Here is a 17,986-nt window from a genome sequence, read left to right as displayed (position 1 = left end):
TGCATCCTGAAGCCTATGATGCTTTTCGAACAGAAACCTCTGCTGAGGCCCAGGTAACTTGCTATTTCCCATAGCTGGCACAGGAGCCTTGGAAGATAGGATTGTTTTCAGTATTATTTCACCATTTTTTCACCACTGTTTCAAGAAAGGGAGCCCTTTTCATCCGTTAGCGGAAGAATCCTTCTTTGGAGATGAGATATTTTTCTGGGGTGGCAAGTGCACGGCCTCTGTCAGTCCTGGGTTTGTTGGACTAGCACCAGACATGAGAAGTTCGCCTTCGTAGGACAGGTGATAAGGGCGCATCCTGTTTCACACTCAAGACTGAAACAGGATCCACACTTTTCACCGTTCCTTTCAGAATCATTTGATTCATCAGCTAGGAATGGCGATTCCTTCTCCAGACCAATCGAAGGCTAGGCCAAAGTAACTCGATCTTTCCAAGAGGTGTGTGGCACAAGTTTTGAAAGTACCGCTAGGTGGAGAACTATTTTGTATTTTTCTGTAGCACTTTTCACCGTAATTGTTACAATGTTGGTCTCCGCGTCCTTAAGCATACGAGAGTTTTCACAGACGAAAGCAGGCTGAAGCTCAGTAAACTTGGCATTTCCAATAGTTGGTCCTAGAGACTACCAAGAAAGTGTTCTTTTAAGTATTATTCCACTGTGGTTTCACCATTATTTTCAGAACCCGAGCAGGGTTCTCGCATTAGCATAAGAATCCTGCCTGGTAGTTGAGATTTCTGGGTGGGGTGTAAGTGCACGGCTTCTGTCAGCCCTACCTTTGATTTGTTTACCTCCAGAGTTGGTAAGTGCATATTTGCGTGAGATGGCAAAAGTGTAGATCGTGCTTCAGATTTCATCCTGACCCTTTTGAAATCACCAGTATGTTGCTAATTATTTGCCATTTCCATAGCGTTTTGCACCGTAATAGTCATGAAGTCGGTCTCTGCATCCAGAAGCCTATGATGCTTTTCGCAGAGAAACCTCTGCTGAGGCCCAGGTAACATGCTATTTTCCATAGCTGACACCGGAGCCTTGGAAGATAGCATTGTTTTCAGTATTATTTCACCATGCCTTCACCACTGTTTCAAGAACGGGAGCCCTGCTCAGCCGTTAGCGGAAGAATCCTTCTTTGGAGATGAGATATTTTTCTGGGGTGGCAAGTGCAGGGCCTCTGTCAGTCCTGGGTTTGTTGGACTAGCGCCAGACATGAGAAGTGCGCCTTTGTGGGACAGGTGAATAGTGCGGATCCTGTTTCAGTCTAAAGACTGAAACAGGATGCGCACTTTTCACCGTTCCTATCAGAATCATTTGATTCATCAGCTAGGAATGGCAATTCCTTCTCCAGAACAATCGAAGGCTAGGCCATAGTAACTCGATCTTTCCAAGAGGTGTGTGGCACAACTTTTGAAAGAACCGCTAGGTGGAGCACAATTTGAAATTATTCCGTAGCTCTTTTCACCGTAATTGTCATAAGGTTAGTCTCCGCATCCTTAAGCATACGAGAGTTTTCACAGACGAAAGCAGGCTGAGCCCCAGTAAACTTGGCATTTCCAATAGTTGGTCCTAGAGACTACCAAGAAAGTGTTCTTTTAAGTATTATTCCACTGTGGTTTCACCATTATTTTCAGAACCCGAGCAGGGTTCTCGCATTAGCATAAGAATCCTGCCTGGTAGTTGAGATTTCTGGGTGGGGTGTAAGGTCAGGGATCTATCAGCCATGCCTTTGATTTGTTTACCTTCAGAGTTGGTAAGTGCATATTTGCGTGAGAGGGGAAAAGTGTGGATCGTGCTTCAGATTTCATCCTGACACTTTTGAAATCACCAGTATGTTGGTAATTATTTGCCATTTCCATAGCGTATTGCACCGTAATACTCATGAGGTCGGTCCCTGCATCCTGAAGCCTATGATGCTTTTCGAAGAGAAACCTCTGCTGAGGCCCAGGTAACTTGCTATTTCCCATAGCTGGCACTGGAGCCTTGGAATATAGGATTGTTTTCAGTATTATTTCACCATCATTTCACCACTGTTTCAAGAACGGGAGCCCTTTTCACCCGTTAGCGGAAGAATCCTTCTTTGGAAATGAGATATTATGCTGGGCTGCCAAGTGCAGGGCCTCTGTCAGTGCTGTGTTTGCTGGGCTAGTGCCAGACATGAGAAGTGCGCCTTTGTGGGACAGGTCAATACTGCGGATCCTCTTTCAGTCTAAAGACCGAAGGCCCAGTTTAAAGACTGAAGGCCCAAGTTTACTGAGGCCCAGTAAACTTGGCATTTCCAATAGTTTGTCCTAGAGACTACCAAGAAAGTGTTCTTTTAAGTATTATTCCACTGTGGTTTCTCCATGATTTTCAGAACCCGAGCAGGGTTCTCGCATTAGCATAAGAATCCTGCCTGGTAGTTGAGATTTCTGGGTGGGGTGTAAGTGCGGGGCTTCTGTCAGCCCTGCCTTTGATTTGTTTACCTCCAGGGTTGGTAAGTGCATATTTGCGTGACATGGGACAAGTGTGGATAGTGCTTCAGATTTCATCCTGACACTTTTGAAATCACCAGTGTGTTGGTAATTATTTGTCATTTCCATAGCGTTTTGCACCCTAATAGTCATGAGGTCGGTCTCTGCATCTGGAAGCCTATGATGCTTTTCGGAGAGAAATCTCTGCTGAGGCCCAGGTAACTTGATATTTCCCATAGCTGCCAACGGAGCCTTGGAAGATAGGATTGTTTTCAGTATTATTTCGCCATCCTTTCACCACTGTTTCAAGAACGGGAGCCCTTTTCAACCTTTAGCTGAAGAATCCTTCTTTGGAAATGAGATATTTCTCTGGGGTGGCAAGTGCAGGGCCTCTGTCAGTCCTGGGTTTGTTGGACTAGCACCAGACATGAGAAGTGCGCCTTTGTGGGACAGGTGAATAGTGCGGATCTTGTTTCAGTCTAAAGATTGAAACAAGATCCGCACTTTTCACCGTTCCTTTCAGAATCATTTGATTCTTCAGCTAGGATTGGCGATTCCTTCCCCAGACAAATCGAAGGCTAGGCCAAAGTAACTCGATCTTTCCAAGAGGTGTGTGGCACAACTTTTTGAAGAACCGCTAGGTGGAGAACTATTTGGTATTTTTCATACCACTTTTCACTGTAATTGTAACAAGGTTTGTCTCCGCATCCTTAAGCATACGAGAGTTTTCACAGACGAAAGCAGGCTGAGGCCCAGTAAACTTGGCATTTCCAATAGTTGGTCCAAGAGACTACCAAGAAAGTGTTCTTTCCAGTATTATTCCACTGTGATTTCACCATTATTTTCAGAACCCGATCAGGGTTCTCGCATTAGCATAAGAATCCTGCCTGGTAGTTGAGATTTCTGGGTGGGGTGTAAGTGCAGGGCTTGTCTCAGCCCTGCCTTTGGTTTGTTTACCTCCAGAGTTAGTAAGTGCATATTTGCGTGAGACGGGAAAAGTGTGGATCGTGCTTCAGATTTTATCCTGACACTTTTGAAATCACCAGTGTGTTGGTAATTACTTGCCATGTCCATAGCATATTGCACCGTAATAGTCATGAGGTCGTCTCCATCCGGAAGCCTATGACGCTTTTCGCAGAGAAACCTCTGCTGAGTCCCAGGTAACTTGCTATTTCCCATAGCTGACACCGGAGCCTTGGAATGTAGGATTGTTTTCAGTATTATTTCACCATCCTTTCACCACTGTTTCAAGAACGGGAGCCCTTTTCAACCGTTAGCGGAAGAATCCTTCTTTGGAGATGAGATATATTTCTGGGGTGGCAAGTGCAGGTCCTCTGTCAGTCCTGGGTTTGTTGGACTAGTGCCAGACATGAGAAGTACGCCTTTGTGGGACAGGTGAATAGTGGGGATTCTGTTTCATTCTAAAGACTGAAAGAGGATCCGCACTTTTCACCGTTCCTTTCAGAATCGTTTGATTCATCAGCTAAGAATGGCGATTCCTTCTCCAGACCAATCGAAGGCTAGGACAAAGTAACTGGATCTTTCCAAGAGGTGTGTGGCACAACTTTTGAAAGAACGGCTAGGTGGAGAACTATTTGGTATTTTTCCTTAGCACTTTCTCACCGTAATTGTCCTAAGGTTGGTCTCCGCATCCTTAAGCATACGAGAGTTTTCAGAGACGAAAGCAGGCTGAGGCCCAGTAAACTTGGCATTTCAAATAGTTGGTCCTAGAGACTACCAAGAAACTGTTCTTTTAAGTATTATTCCACTGTGGTTTCTCCATGATTTTCAGAACCCGAGCAGAGTTCTTGCATTAGCATAAGAATCCTGCCTGGTAGTTGAGATTTCTGGGTGGGGTGTAAGTGTGGGACTTCTGTCAGCCCTGCCTTTGATTTGTTTACCTCCAGAGTTGGTAAGTGCATATTTGCGTGAGATGGGACAAGTGTGGATCGTGCTTCAGATTTCATCCTGACACTTTTGAAATCACCAGCGTGTTGGTAATTATTTGTCATTTTCATAGCGTTTTGCACCGTAATACTCATGAGGTCGGTCTCTGCATCTGGAAGCCTATGATACTTTTCGCAGAGAAACCTCTGCTGAGGCCAAGGTAACGTGCTATTTCACATAGCTGGCACAGGAGCCTTGGAAGATAGGATTGTTTTCAGTATTATTTCACCATCCTTTCACCACTGTTTCAAGAACGGGAGCCCTTTTCAACCGTTAGCGGAAGAATCCTTCTTTGGAGATGAGATATTTCCCTGGGGTGGCAAGTGCAGGACCTCTTTCAGTCCTGGGTTTGTTGGACTAGCACCAGACATGAGAAGTGCGCCTATGTGGGACAGGTGAATAGTGCGGATGCTGTTTCAGTCTAAAGACTGAAACAGGATCCGCACTTTTCACCGTTCCTTTCAGAATCATTTGATTCATCAGCTAGGAATGGCGATTCCTTCTCCAGACCAATCGAAGGCCAGGCCAAAGTAACTCGATCTTTCCCAGAGGTGTGTGGCACAACCTTTGACAGAACAGCTAGGTGGAGAACTATTTGGTATTTTTCCGTAGCACTTTTCACCGTAATTGTGATAAGGTTGGTCTCTGCATCGTTAAGCATACAAGAGTTTTCACAGACTTAAGCAGGCTGAGGCCCAGTAAACTTGGCATTTCCAATAGTTTCTCCTAGAGACTACAAAGAAAGTGTTCTTTTAAGTACTATTCCACTGTGGTTTCACCATTATTTTCAGAACCCGAGCAGGGTTCTCACATTAGCATAAGTATCCTGCCTGGTAGTTGAGTTTTCTGGGTGGGGTGGAAGTGCGGGGCTTCTGTTAGCCCTGCCTTTGATTTGTTTACCTCCAGAGTTGGTGTATGCATATTTGGGTGAGATGGGAAAAGTGTGGATCGTGCTTCAGATTTCAACCTGACACTTTTGAAATCACCAGTGTGTTGGTAATTATTTGCAAATTCCATAGCTTATTGCACCGTAATAGTCATGAGGTCTGTCTCTGCATCCGGAAGCCTAGGATGCCTTTCCCAGAGAAACCTCTGCTGAGGCCCAGGTAACTTGCTATTTCCCATAGCTGGCACCGGAGCCTTGGAAGATAGGATTGTTTCACTATTATTTCAACATCCTTTCACCAGTGTTTCAAGAACGGGAGCACTTTTCAACCGTTAGCGGAAGAATCCATCTTTGGACATGAGATATTTTTCTGGCGTGGCAAGTGCAGGGCCTCTGTAAGTCTTGGGATTGTTGGAGTAGTGCCAGACATGAGAAGTGCGCCTTTGTGGAACAGGTGAATAGTGCGGATCCTGTTTCACTCTAAAGACTGAAACAGGATCCGCCTTTTCACCGTTCCTTTCAGAATCACTTGATTCACAGCTAGGAATGGCGATTCCTTCACCAGACCAATCGAAGGCTAGGCCAAAGTAACTCGATGTTTCCAGGAGGTGTGTGGCACATCTTTTGAAAGAACCGCTAGGTGGAGATCTATTTGGTATTTTCCGTAGCACTTTTCACCGTAATTGTCATAAGGTTGGTCTTTGCATCCTTAAGCATACGAGAGTTTTCACAGAAGAAAGCAGACTGAGGCCCAGTAAACTTGGCATTTCCAATAGTTGGTCCTAGAGACTACCAAGAAAGTGTTCTTTTAAGTATTATTCCACTGTGGTTTCACCATTATTTTCAGAACCCGAGTAGGGTTCTCGCATTAGCATAAGAATCCTCCTGGTAGTTGAGATTTCTGGGTGGGGTGTAAGTGCGGGGCTTCTGTCAGCCCTGCGTTTGATGTGTTTACCTCCAGAGTTGGTAAGTGCATATTTGCGTGAGATGGGAAAAGTGTGGATCATGCTTCAGATTTCATCCTGACACTTTTGAAATCACCAGTATGTTGGTAATTATTTGCCATTCCCATAGCGTTTTGCACCGTAATAGTCATGAGGTCGGTCTCTGCATTCTTAAGCGTATGAAGCTTTTCGCAGATAACCTTCTGCTGAGGCCAAGGTAAGTTGCTATTTCCCATAGCTTGCTCCGGAGCCTTGGGAGATAGGATTGTTTTCAGTATTATTTCCCCATCCTTTCACCAGTGTTTCAAGAATGGGGGCCCTTTTCAACTGTTAGCGGAAGAATCCTTCTTGGAGATGAGATATTTTTCTGGGGTGGCAAGTGCAGGGCCTCTGTCAGTCCTGAGTTTGTTGGACTAGCACCAGACATGAGAAGTGTGCCTTTGTGGGACAGGTGAATAGTGCGGATCCTGTTTCAGTCTTTAGTCGAAAGACTGAAACAGGATCCGTACTTTTCATCGTTCCTTTCAGAATCATTTGATTCATCAGCTAGGAATGGCGATACCTTCTCCAGACCATTTGAAGGCTAGGCCAAAGTAACTCGATCTTTCCAAAAGGTGTGTCGCACAACTTTTGAAAGAACCGCTAGGTGGAGAACTATTTGGTATTTTTCCGTAGCACTTTTCAGCGTAATTGTCCTAAGGTTGGTCTCTGCATCCTTAAGCATACGAGGGTTTTCACAGACGAAAGCAGGCTGAGGCCCAGTAAACTTGGCATTTCCAATCTTGGTCATAGAGACTACGAAGAAAGTGTTCTTTTAAGTATTATTCCACTGTGGTTTCACCATTATTTTCAGAACCCGAGCAGGGGTCTCACATTAGAATAAGAATCCTGCCTGGTAGTTGAGGTTTCTGGGTGGGGTGTAAGTGCGGGGCTTCTGTTCATCCCTGCATTTGATTTGTTTACCTCCAGAGTTGGTAAGTGCATATTTGCGTTAGATGGGAAGAATATGGATCGTGTTTCAGATTTCATCCTGACACTTTTGTAGTCACCAATATGTTGGTAATTATTTGCCATTTTCATAGCGTTTTTCACCGTAATAGTCATGAGGTCGGTCTCTGCATCCGGAATCCTATGATGCTTTTCGCCGAGAAACCTCTGCTGAGACCAAGGTAACTTGCGATTTCCCATAGCTGGCACCAGAGCCTTGGAAGATAGGATTGTTTTCAGTATTATTTCACCATCCTTTCACCACTGTTTCAAGAACGGGAGCCCTCTTCAACCGTTAGCGGAAGAATCCTTCTTTGGAGATGAGATATTTTTCTGGCGTGGCAAGTGCAGGGCCTCTGTAAGTCTTGGGTTTCTTGGACTACCGCCAGACATGAGAAGTGCGCCTTTGTGGAACACGAGATTCTTGCGGATCCTGTTTCACTCTAAAGACTGAAACAGGATCCGCACTTTTCACCATTCCTTTCAGAATCATTTGATTTATCAACTTGGAATGGCGATTCCTTCTGGAGACCAATCGAAGGCTAGGCCTCAGTAACTCGATCTTTCCAAGAGATGTGTGGGACAACTTTTGAAAGAACCACTAGGTGGAGAACTATTTGGTATTTTTCCGTAGCACCTTTCAACGTAATTGTCGTAAGGTTGGTCTCCGCATCCTTAAGCATACTAGAGTTTTCACAGACGAAAGCAGGCTGAGGCCCAGTAAACTTGGCATTTCCAGTAGCTGGTCCTAGAGACTACCAAGAAAATGTTCTTTTAAGTATTATTCCACTGTGGTTTCACCATTATTTTCAGAACCCGAGCAGGGTTCTCGCCTTAGCATAAGAATCCTGGCTGGCAGTTGAGATTTCTGGGTGGGGTGTAAGTGCGGGGCTTCTGTCAGCCCTGCCTTTGATTTGTTTACCTCCAGAGTTGGTAAGTGCATATTTGCGTGAGATGGGAAAAGTGTGGATCGTGCTTCAGATTTCATCCTGACAATTTTGAAATCACCAGTATGTTGGTAATTATTTGCCATTTCCATAGCGTTTTGCACCGTAATAGTCATGAGGTCGGTCTCTGCATCCGGAAGCCTATGATGCTTTTCACAGAGAAAGCTCTGCTGAGGTCCAGGTAACTTGCTATTTCCCATAGCTGGCACCGGAGCCTTGGAAGATAGGATTGTTTTCAGTATTATTTCACCATCCTTTCACCACTGTTTCAAGAACTGGAGCCCTTTTCAACCATTAGCTGAGGAATCCTTCTTTAGAGATGAGATATTTTTCTGGGGTGGCAAGTGCAGGGCCTCTGTCAGTCCTGGGTTTGTTGAACTTGCGCTAGACATGGGAAGTGCGACTTTGTGGGACAGGTGAATAGTGCGTATCCTGTTTCAGTCTAAAGACTGAAACAGTATCCGCACTTTTCACCGTTCTTTTCAGAATCATTTGATTCATCAGCTAGGAATGGCGATTGTTTCTCAGACCAATCGAAGGCTAGGCCAAAGTAACTCGATCTTTCCAAGAGGTGTGTGGTACCACTTTTTAAAACACCGCTAGGTAGAGAACTAGTTGGTATTTTTCCGTAGCACTTTTCACCGTAATTGTCATAAGGTTGGTCTCCGCATCCTTAAGCATAGGAGAGTTTTCACAGAGGAAAGCAGGCCGAAGCCCAGTAATCTTGGCATTTCCAATAATTGGTCATAGAGACTACCAAGAAAGTGTTCTTTTAAGTATTATTCCACTGTGGTTTCACCATTGTTTTCAGAAGCAGAGCAGGGTTCTGACATTAGCATAAGAATCCTGCCTGGTAGTTGAGATTTCTGGGTAGGGTGTAGGTGCGGTCTTCTGTCTGCCCTGCGTTTGATTTGTTTAACTCCAGAGTTGGTAAGTGCATATTTGCGTGAGATGGGAAAAGTGTGGATCGTGCTTCAGATTTCATCCTGACACTTTTGAAATCACCAGTATTTGGTAATTATTTGCCATTTTCATAGCGTTTTGCACCGTAATAGTCATGAGGTCGGTCTCAGCATCCTGAAGCCTATGATGCTTTTCGCAGAGAAACCTCTGCTGAGGCCCAGGTACTTGCTATTTCCCATAGCTTGCTCCGGAGCCTTGGAAGATAGGATTGTTTTCAGTATTATTTCACCATCCTTTCACCACTGTTTCAAGAATGGGAGCCCTTTTCAATCGTTAGCTTAAGAATCCTTCTTTGGAGATGAGATATTTTTCTGGGGTGGCAAGTGCAGGGCCTCTGTCAGTCCTGGGTTTGTTGGACTAGCACCAGACATGAGAAGTGCGCCTTTGTGGGACAGGTGAATAGTGCGGATCCTGTTTCAGTCTAAAGACTGAAACAGGATCCGCACTTTTCACCGTTCCTTTCAGAATCATTTGATTCATCAGGTAGGTATGACGATTCCTTCTCGAGGCCAATTGAAGGCTAGGCGAAAGTAACTGGATCTTTCCAAGAGGTGTGTGGCACAACTTTTGAAAGAAACGCTAGGTGGAGTACTATTTGGAATTTTTCCGTAGCAGTTTTCACCGTAATTGTCATAACGTTGGTATCCGCATCCTTAAGTATACGAGAGTTTTCACAGACGAAAGCAGGATGAGGCCCAGTAATCTTGGCATTTGCAATAGTTGGTCCTAGAGACTACCAAGAAAGTGTTCTTTTAAGTATTATTCCACTGTGGTTTCACCACTATTTTCAGAACCCGAGCAGGGTTCTCGCATTAGCATAGGAATCCTCCCTGTCAGTTGAGATTTCTGGGTGGGGTGTAAGTGCGGGGTTCTGTCAGCCCTGGGTTTGATTTGTTTACCTCCAGCGTTGTCAAGTGCATATTTGCGTGAGATGGGAAAAGTGTGTATCCTGCTTCAGATTTCATCCTGACACATTTGAAATCACCATTATGTTGGTAAATATTTGCCATTTCCATAGCGTTTTGTACCGTAATAGTCATGAAGTCGGTCTCTGCATCCTGAAGCCTATGACGCTTTTCGCAGAGAGACCTCTGCTGAGGCCCAGGTAACTTGCTATTTCCCATAACTGGCACCGGAGCCTCGGAAGATACTATTGTTTGCAGTATTATTTCACCATCCTTTCACCAATGTTTCCAGAACGGGAGCCCTTTTCAACCGTTAGCGTAAGAATCCTTCTTTGAAAATGAGATGTTTTTCTGGGGTGGCAAGTGCAGGGCCTCTGTCTGTCCTGGGTTTGTTGGACTAGCGCCAGACATGAGAAGTGCACCTTTGTGGGACAGGAGAATAGTGCGGATCCTGTTTCAGTCTAAAGACTGAAACAGGATCCGCACTTTTCACCATTCCTTTCAGAATCATTTGATTCATCAGCAAGGAATGGCGATTCCTTCTCCAGACCATTCGAAGGCTCGGCTAAAGAAACTGGATCTTTCCAAGAGGCGTGTGGCACAACTTTTGAAAGAACCGCTAGGTGGAGAACTATTTGGTGTTTTTTCCGTAGCACTTTTCACCGTAATTGTCATAAGGTTGGTCTCCGCATCCTTAAGCATACCAGAGTTTTCACAGACGAAAGCAGGCTGAGGCCCAGTAAACATGGCATTTCCAATAGCTGGTCGTAGAGACTACCAAGAAAGTGTTCTTTTAAGTATTATTCCACTGTGGTTTCACCATTATTTTCAGAACCCGAGCAGGGTTCTCGCATTAGCATAAGAATCCTGCCTGGATGTTGAGATTTCTGAGTGGGATGTAAGTGCGGGGCTTCTGTCTTCCCTGCCTTTGATTTGTTTACCTCCAGAGTTGGTATGTGCATATTTGCGTGAGATGGGACAAGTGTGGATCGTGCTTCAGATTTCATCCTGACACTTTTGAAATCACCAGTATTTGGTAATTATTTGCCATTTCCATAGCGTTTTCCACCGTAATAGTCATGAGGTTGGTCTCTGCATCCGGAAGCCTATGATGTTTTTCGCAGAGAAACCTCTGCTGAGGCCCAGGTAACTTGCTATTTCCCATAGCTGGCACCTTAGCCTTGGAAGATAGGATTGTTTTCAGTATTATTTCACCATCCTTTTACCAGTGTTTCAACAACGGGAGCCCTTTTCAACCGTTAGCGTAAGAATCCTTCTTTGGAGATGAGATATTTTTCTGGGGTGGCAATTGCAGGGCCTCTGTCAGTCCTGGGTTTGTTGGACTAGCACCAACAGCTATGGGAAATAGCAAGTTACCTTCGCCACAGCAGAGGTTTCTCTGCGGAAATCATCATAGGCTTCATGATGCAGAGAACGACCTCATGACTATTACGGTGCAAAACGCTATGGAAATGGCAAATAGTTACCAACATTCTGGTGATTTCCAAAGTGTCAGGATGAAATCTGAAGCACGATCCACACTTTTCCCATCTCACGCATATATGCACTTACCAACTCTGGAGGTAAACAAATCAAACACATGGCTGACAGAAGCCGCGCACTTACACTCCACCCAGAAATCTCAACTATCAGGCAGGATTCTTATGCTAATCGCGAACCCTCTCGGGTCCTGAAAATAATGGTGAAACCACAGTGGAATAATACTTAAAAGAACACTTTCTTTGTAGTCTGTAGGACCAGCTACAGGATCTGTAGGATCCTTGGAAGATAGGATTGTTTTCAGTATTATTTCACCATCCTTTCACCACTGTTTCAAGAACGGGAGCCCTTTTCAACCGTTAGCGGAAGAATCCTTCTTTGGAGATGAGATATTTTTCTGGGGTGGCAAGTGCAGGGCCTCTGTCAGTCTTGGGTTTGTTGGACTAGCGCCAGACATGAGAAGTGCCCTTTTGTGGGACAGGTGAATAGTGCGGATCATGTTTCAGTCTAAAGACTGAAAGAGGATCCGCACTTTTCACCGTTCCTTTCAGAATCATTTGATTCATCAGCTAGGAATGGCGATTCCTTCTACAGACCAATGGAAGGCTAGGCCAAAGTAACTCGATCTTTCCAAGAGGTGTGTGGCACAACTTTTGAAAGAACCGCTAGGTGGAGAACTATTTGGTATTTTTCCGTAGCACTTTTCACTGTAATTGTCGTAATGTTGGTCTGTGCATCCTTAAGCATAGGACAATTTTCACAGAGAAACAGGCTGAGGCCCGGTAAACTTGGCATTTCCAATAGTTGGTCCTAGAGACTACCAAGAAAGTCTTCTTTTAAGTATTATTCCATTGTGGTTTCACCATTATTTTCAGGACCCGAGCAGAGTTCTCGCATTAGCATAAGAACCCTGCCTGGCAGTTGAGATTTCTGGGTTAGGTGTAAGTGCGGTGCTTCTGTCAGCCCTGCCTTTGATTTGTTTACCTGCAGAGTTGGTAAGTGCATATTTGCGTGAGACGGGGTAAAGTGTAGTCGGTGCTTCAGATTTCATCCTGACACTTTTGAAATCACCAGTATGTTGGTAATTATTTGCCCTTTCCATAGCGTTTGGCACCGTAATAATCATGAGGTCGGTCTCTGCATCCTGAAGCCTATGATGCTTTTAGCAGAGAAACTTCTGCCGAGGCCCAGGTAACTTGCTTTTTCCCATAGCTGGCACCAGAGCCTTGTGAGATAGGATTGTTTTCAGTATTCTTTCACCATCCTTTCACCACTGTTTCAAGAACGGGGGCTCTTTTCAACCGTTAGCGTAAGAATCCTTCTTTGGAGATGAGATATTTTTCTGGGGTGGCAAGTGCAGGGCCTCTGTCAGTCCTGGGTTTGTTGGACTAGCGCCAGACATGAGAAGTGCGCGTTTGTGGGACAGGTGAATAGAGTGGATCCTGTTTCAGTCTAAAGACTGAAACAGGATCCGCAGTTTTCACTGTTCCTTTCAGAATGATTTGATTCATCAGCTAGGAATGGCGATTCCTTCTCCAGACCAATCGAAGGCTAGGCCAAAGTAATTCGATCTTTCCAAGAGGTGTGTGGCAGAACTTTTGAAACAACCGCTAGGTGGAGAACTATTTGGTATTTTTCCGTAGCACTTTTCACCGTAATTGTCATAAGGCTGGTCTCTGCATTTTTAAGCATAGGAGAGTTTTCACAGACGAAAGCAGGCTGAGGCCCAGTAAACTTGGCATTTCCAATAGTTGGTCCTAGAGACTACCAAGAAAGTGTTCTTTTAAGTACTATTCCACTGTGGTTTCTCCATGATTTTCAGAACCCGAGCAGGGTTCTCGCATTAGCATAAGAATCCTGCTTGGTAGTTGAGATTTCTGGGTGGGGTGTATCCTATCCTAATTTACCGCAGGTTAAATTTTAATCGTTGCCCCGCAGTTCAGTTTCAGTGAGGGATTGGTTACCTGCTGGTCAGCTTCAAAGCCGACCCAATGTAAGATGTTCTCTTTAACTGTGGCTTTAAGCAATTTGATTATGGTGTCCCTGGGTGTAACTGATCATGTTTACTGGGCTTGGGTTTTATTGAATTTCTGGGGTCTATGAAACGTGGAAATTTTTCAACCATTATTTTTCAATATAATTTTTTCTGTATTCACTGCCCCACCCTCTCCCTCAGCCCTGCTCATCCAGGGACTCCAACTACACATATATTGGATAATTTGAAGTTGTTCCATAGTATCCTGATACGTTATTCATTTTTTCAAGTCTTCTTTTCTCTGTGTTTCACTTTGGATCGTTTCTATTGCTATGTCCTGAAATTGACTAATCTGTTCTTCTGCACTATCTAAATTGCTATTAAACCCATACAGTGTACTTTTCCATATAGAGATTGTAATTTGCATTTTTAGATGTTCCTAAGATGAATTTAGTATATTTCTTCTTTCTTCTAGCTTCTTAAAACATATGGGGTTCAGTTATAATAAATGCTTTAATGTCCTGTCTCCTAATTCTACCATCCACAATTTTTTCTGTTATTTTCAATTGGTTGACTTTTTTCTCTTTTTAATGGAACATATTTTACTGCTTCTTTTTACACCTGGTGATTTTTATTGGATACCAGTCATTGTGAATTTTACCTTATTAGGTGCTGGATATTTTTTATTCCTATAAATATTCTTAAGATTTTTTTTCTATGATGCTGTTATTTGGAAAAGTCTGAGAATTTTAGGTCCCGCTTTTAAGGTCTGTTAGTTGGACCCAATGGAACATTTAGTCTAGAGTGAACTTTTCACCACTCCCTAGGGCAAAACTCCTGTGCGTATCCTATCCCAGATTCTGTGAATTAGGAGTGTTTTTCAGTCAGGCCGGTGGGAACAGGCACCATCCCCAGCTCTTCGTTGGAAGTTGCTCCTTCTAATCATTTCAGGTGGTTCTTTCACTGGCCTCAGAGAATTTCCTCACATACAGGTGAGGTCAGCACTCAGTATAAATACGGAGGGCCTGCCCTGAAGATCTCCTCTCTGCGCAGCTCTGTCCTCTCCGTGCTTGGCTCTGTGTAGCTTCTCCTACCTGGCACTCTGCTTTCTGAACTCTAGCTGCCCAGCCTCCCTGGACTTCAACTCTGTCTCTGCAGATATCTCCCCAGAGACACCGGCATGCTCTGCCTGGGCTCCTTCCACCCCGTGCCAAGAACTAGGGGTAAGCTGGGGCAATTAAAAGCCTCATTTTTCTTGTTTTCCACCTGTCTGGAATTACTGCCTTTCATTACCCACTGGTCAATGTCTTCATATACTCTATTCAGTTTATTAGTTATTTCATTCAAGAAGGTCAATTCAGTCCTTGTTACTTCATCTTGTTTGGAACGGAGAGTGTTCCCAAATCCCATTTTACAGAGTGCTTCCTGGGATCATCCCTAATACTCTTAGAGCTCTTCTGAGCTAGTTCCCAGCAACCAGACTCTGGCACTATCGGGCTCGGATACTCTGAGATTTGGATGCATTATGTTTATTAGTGAGTGTTGTCGGTGATAATATCTATAAAGGAAGCAGGATTGGGCAGAAGGAGAAGTTAAACTGCACCGTCGTTGTATCAGAGGTTTTCACTGATCATAAGGGAAGTTCTGGAGAGGAAATCAACTTTCGGAGTTGCCCCAATTATATTGTATCTCCTCCCTGACACACACTAGTGTGATGCAGGTAACCCTGAGGGCAAGGGTATAACATTGGGTCTGGTGAGGTAGCTTCCTCTGGTGTCTAGGGGTATGGGGCTAGAAGAGAGTGAGTGCCTCCCTCCAGAAAGGGGAGCTGGCACGGTATCACCGCATCTGATGGGGGGATAATTGCAACATTGTCCAAAGGCAGGTTAGTTTGCATTCCGATGAGGTGTTTTGTTGCAGTCAGGAAAGCTATTGCTTCTTTTCAACTAATACTTTACCTCCTTATCCCTCATTTTTAAATAATGTCTACGCAGAAATTTTTTTTCAAAGACTATTAAAACTCTGAGTTAAAGTTTACCCAGAAAAATGAGGTGGGTCAGCCAGTTTTATATCTACAGCATCCAAATCCTCCATAACAAGTGTAGAGACTGAATATTAGGGGACACAACTGAATCTAAGCTTTGTTTTACATACTCCTCTCAACGCTATATAGTAAACACGTGAGCGCTCCCTGTTTGAAGGAGACATTGTAGCAAAGAGCTCAGGATCCTGCCCTCTGAAGCCAAACTGCTCATGTTCACATTCTGGCTCCACTCCCTCTGCGCTTTGGACTTTGGGCAAGTTACTTTGCTTTCTAAAGTTCACTTTCCTTGCCTATAAAATGGGCAGATTGCAGCACCTCATAGGGCTGTGATCATGGAGGGTTTCAGATACAGAATAATGCCGTCAGAAAGAGCATGGATCTAGAGCTGGATTGCAGGGGTTTGAATCCTGCCTGACCAGCTACTAACTTAATTTAACCAAGCAGCCAGGACATACATAACAAAAAAAAAATAAGGCAGAAATTACAGGAATTTTAAAAGATGAACAAATAAAGCTCTGTGGAAAATAAAGGAGAAGGATATTAATTTCCATGGAAACGTGAAAAGAATAGAACTTGAAATGACAGTTAAGATTAACCTTAACATGTAGAATTCACACTATCTCATTTGGTTGGTTAAATCCCAAGCAACTTTATAATTGACCTAATTGTAAAGAGGTGGTTGAGAAGCACCCTCTATATAATTCCCCGTGGCTGTGGACTCAAGCGTCTGAAGCTGCCTGGAGTTACGGCTTTAAGAAACAGAAATGCTGCCCTTCTAACCTCCCCACCCACCTCCCACCCGCCCCAACCGGGTTCCAGTCATGCAGGACTTCAGTGATAGAGGGAGAAGTGGTTGCCGCAGCTCGCTTCCCCATGTAGGCAGATCCCCAAGCAGAGAGACTTCTGTCCGTTTTGTTTCTGCTGACATGGGGAAGTGGGTATTTCTAACCACTTCCTGGTGGAGCAGGAGCTACTGCTGCCTGAAGCCAGCCGTGTCCTCCCAAAAAAGGAAGTGTAGCCTGGAGAAAGGCTCTACTCTGGGTAGCTGTAATAAAATATAAGCCCTGTTTCTCAGTCTTTGAGAGACAGCAAAGACAGCAGTAGAGTTTGGAGATCCCTAAATGTAGGCCCAGCACAGTCATCTGGAAGGTCACAGCATGGATAGTTCGCCTGGAGTATTGGAGAGGACACAGGCTGTGGATTGGCCTGTCTTCCTCTGCCACCCACCACCTGCTCTGTGTTAGGCAAGTCCCATTTTTTCTCTGCATTTCGGTTTCTTTACCTGTTGAAATAACAACATGAGCTATCATTCTGTGAGCGTTTAGGATGTGTCAAGCACACACATTTGAAGTATTATTCTTCCCTTTTCACAAATAAAGGAAATGGAAGTTAAATAACTTACTCATGATTACTCAACTAACAAGAGTCAGTATTTAAATTTAAGTGTGCATGTAGTATGCAGTCAATAAATCACAGCTAATGTTTTTATTCCAAGGTGATATTAACCATGGTTATAAGAATATGGGTTAAAATAAGGAAAAAAAAAAAAAACAGCTGTAGGACCAATTGTCCTCTTTGCACTGGCACATAAAAATATCTTCTTAAGCTTTCTTAAGAACTTATTTGCCTGTTATAATTATAGCCAGACCAGAGCTGTAGCTCCAGAAAGAAGAGAAATGCCATTTATGCATGCTGCATTCTTAATACAAAAAAGGAGAAAGAACACTGGACTAGGGATTAATAAGCAATTTATACTTGTCCAAAATTTTTTATGATTATCTCTTTCCATTCTGATGACAACCCTCTTATTTAATCCTAATTTAATAGGTGTTTGGAAAGAAGGCTCTAAACGGAGTGGTGATCTATTTAGCTTAAACTGGCACTCTTGACTTTGATGTCTTTAGTCCAAGTACTATCAATAAGTAACCCTGCAACTTTTGGCATTTTGCTTCTCTTGGCCTAGGATTCTCTATCTATAAAATATGAATGGGATATAGATCTTTTGATTTCTAAGATTTTTCTTCTCTAATTGTCTTGGCATTTGCAGCCATTAACAATGGCTTCAGGGATAGCCCTTGCTCAAGATAGAACTTATGTGTCTATGGGGTTGGCTGCTCAAACTTGTGTTACTTTTACCCAAGAGTCTTTGTATATGCTTATGGCAATGTATTTGATTACTCTGATAATATTTGGTATTACATAATATTTTCTCACCTAGTCCTTTACTTCATTCAGGAGAGTTCTCTGGAAGTTCCAATCCTGGATAAACAAAGACATCTCAAGATATCATCGCTGTCTTTATATAATAGGAGACATTGGCAGGATACTCTTGCAGTCATAACATTGACACTGCTGACTTTGAATTTCTTTCTTTTCCATATAGAAATACAATGACTTTACAGTCTGATTGTCATCTGTGTAACTTCCAATAAATAAGAT

This window comes from Lemur catta, chromosome 2, assembly GCF_020740605.2.
Source record: "Lemur catta isolate mLemCat1 chromosome 2, mLemCat1.pri, whole genome shotgun sequence".
In the NCBI taxonomy this organism is placed as follows: domain Eukaryota; kingdom Metazoa; phylum Chordata; class Mammalia; order Primates; family Lemuridae; genus Lemur; species Lemur catta.
Note: the sequence above shows the minus strand (reverse complement) of the source record.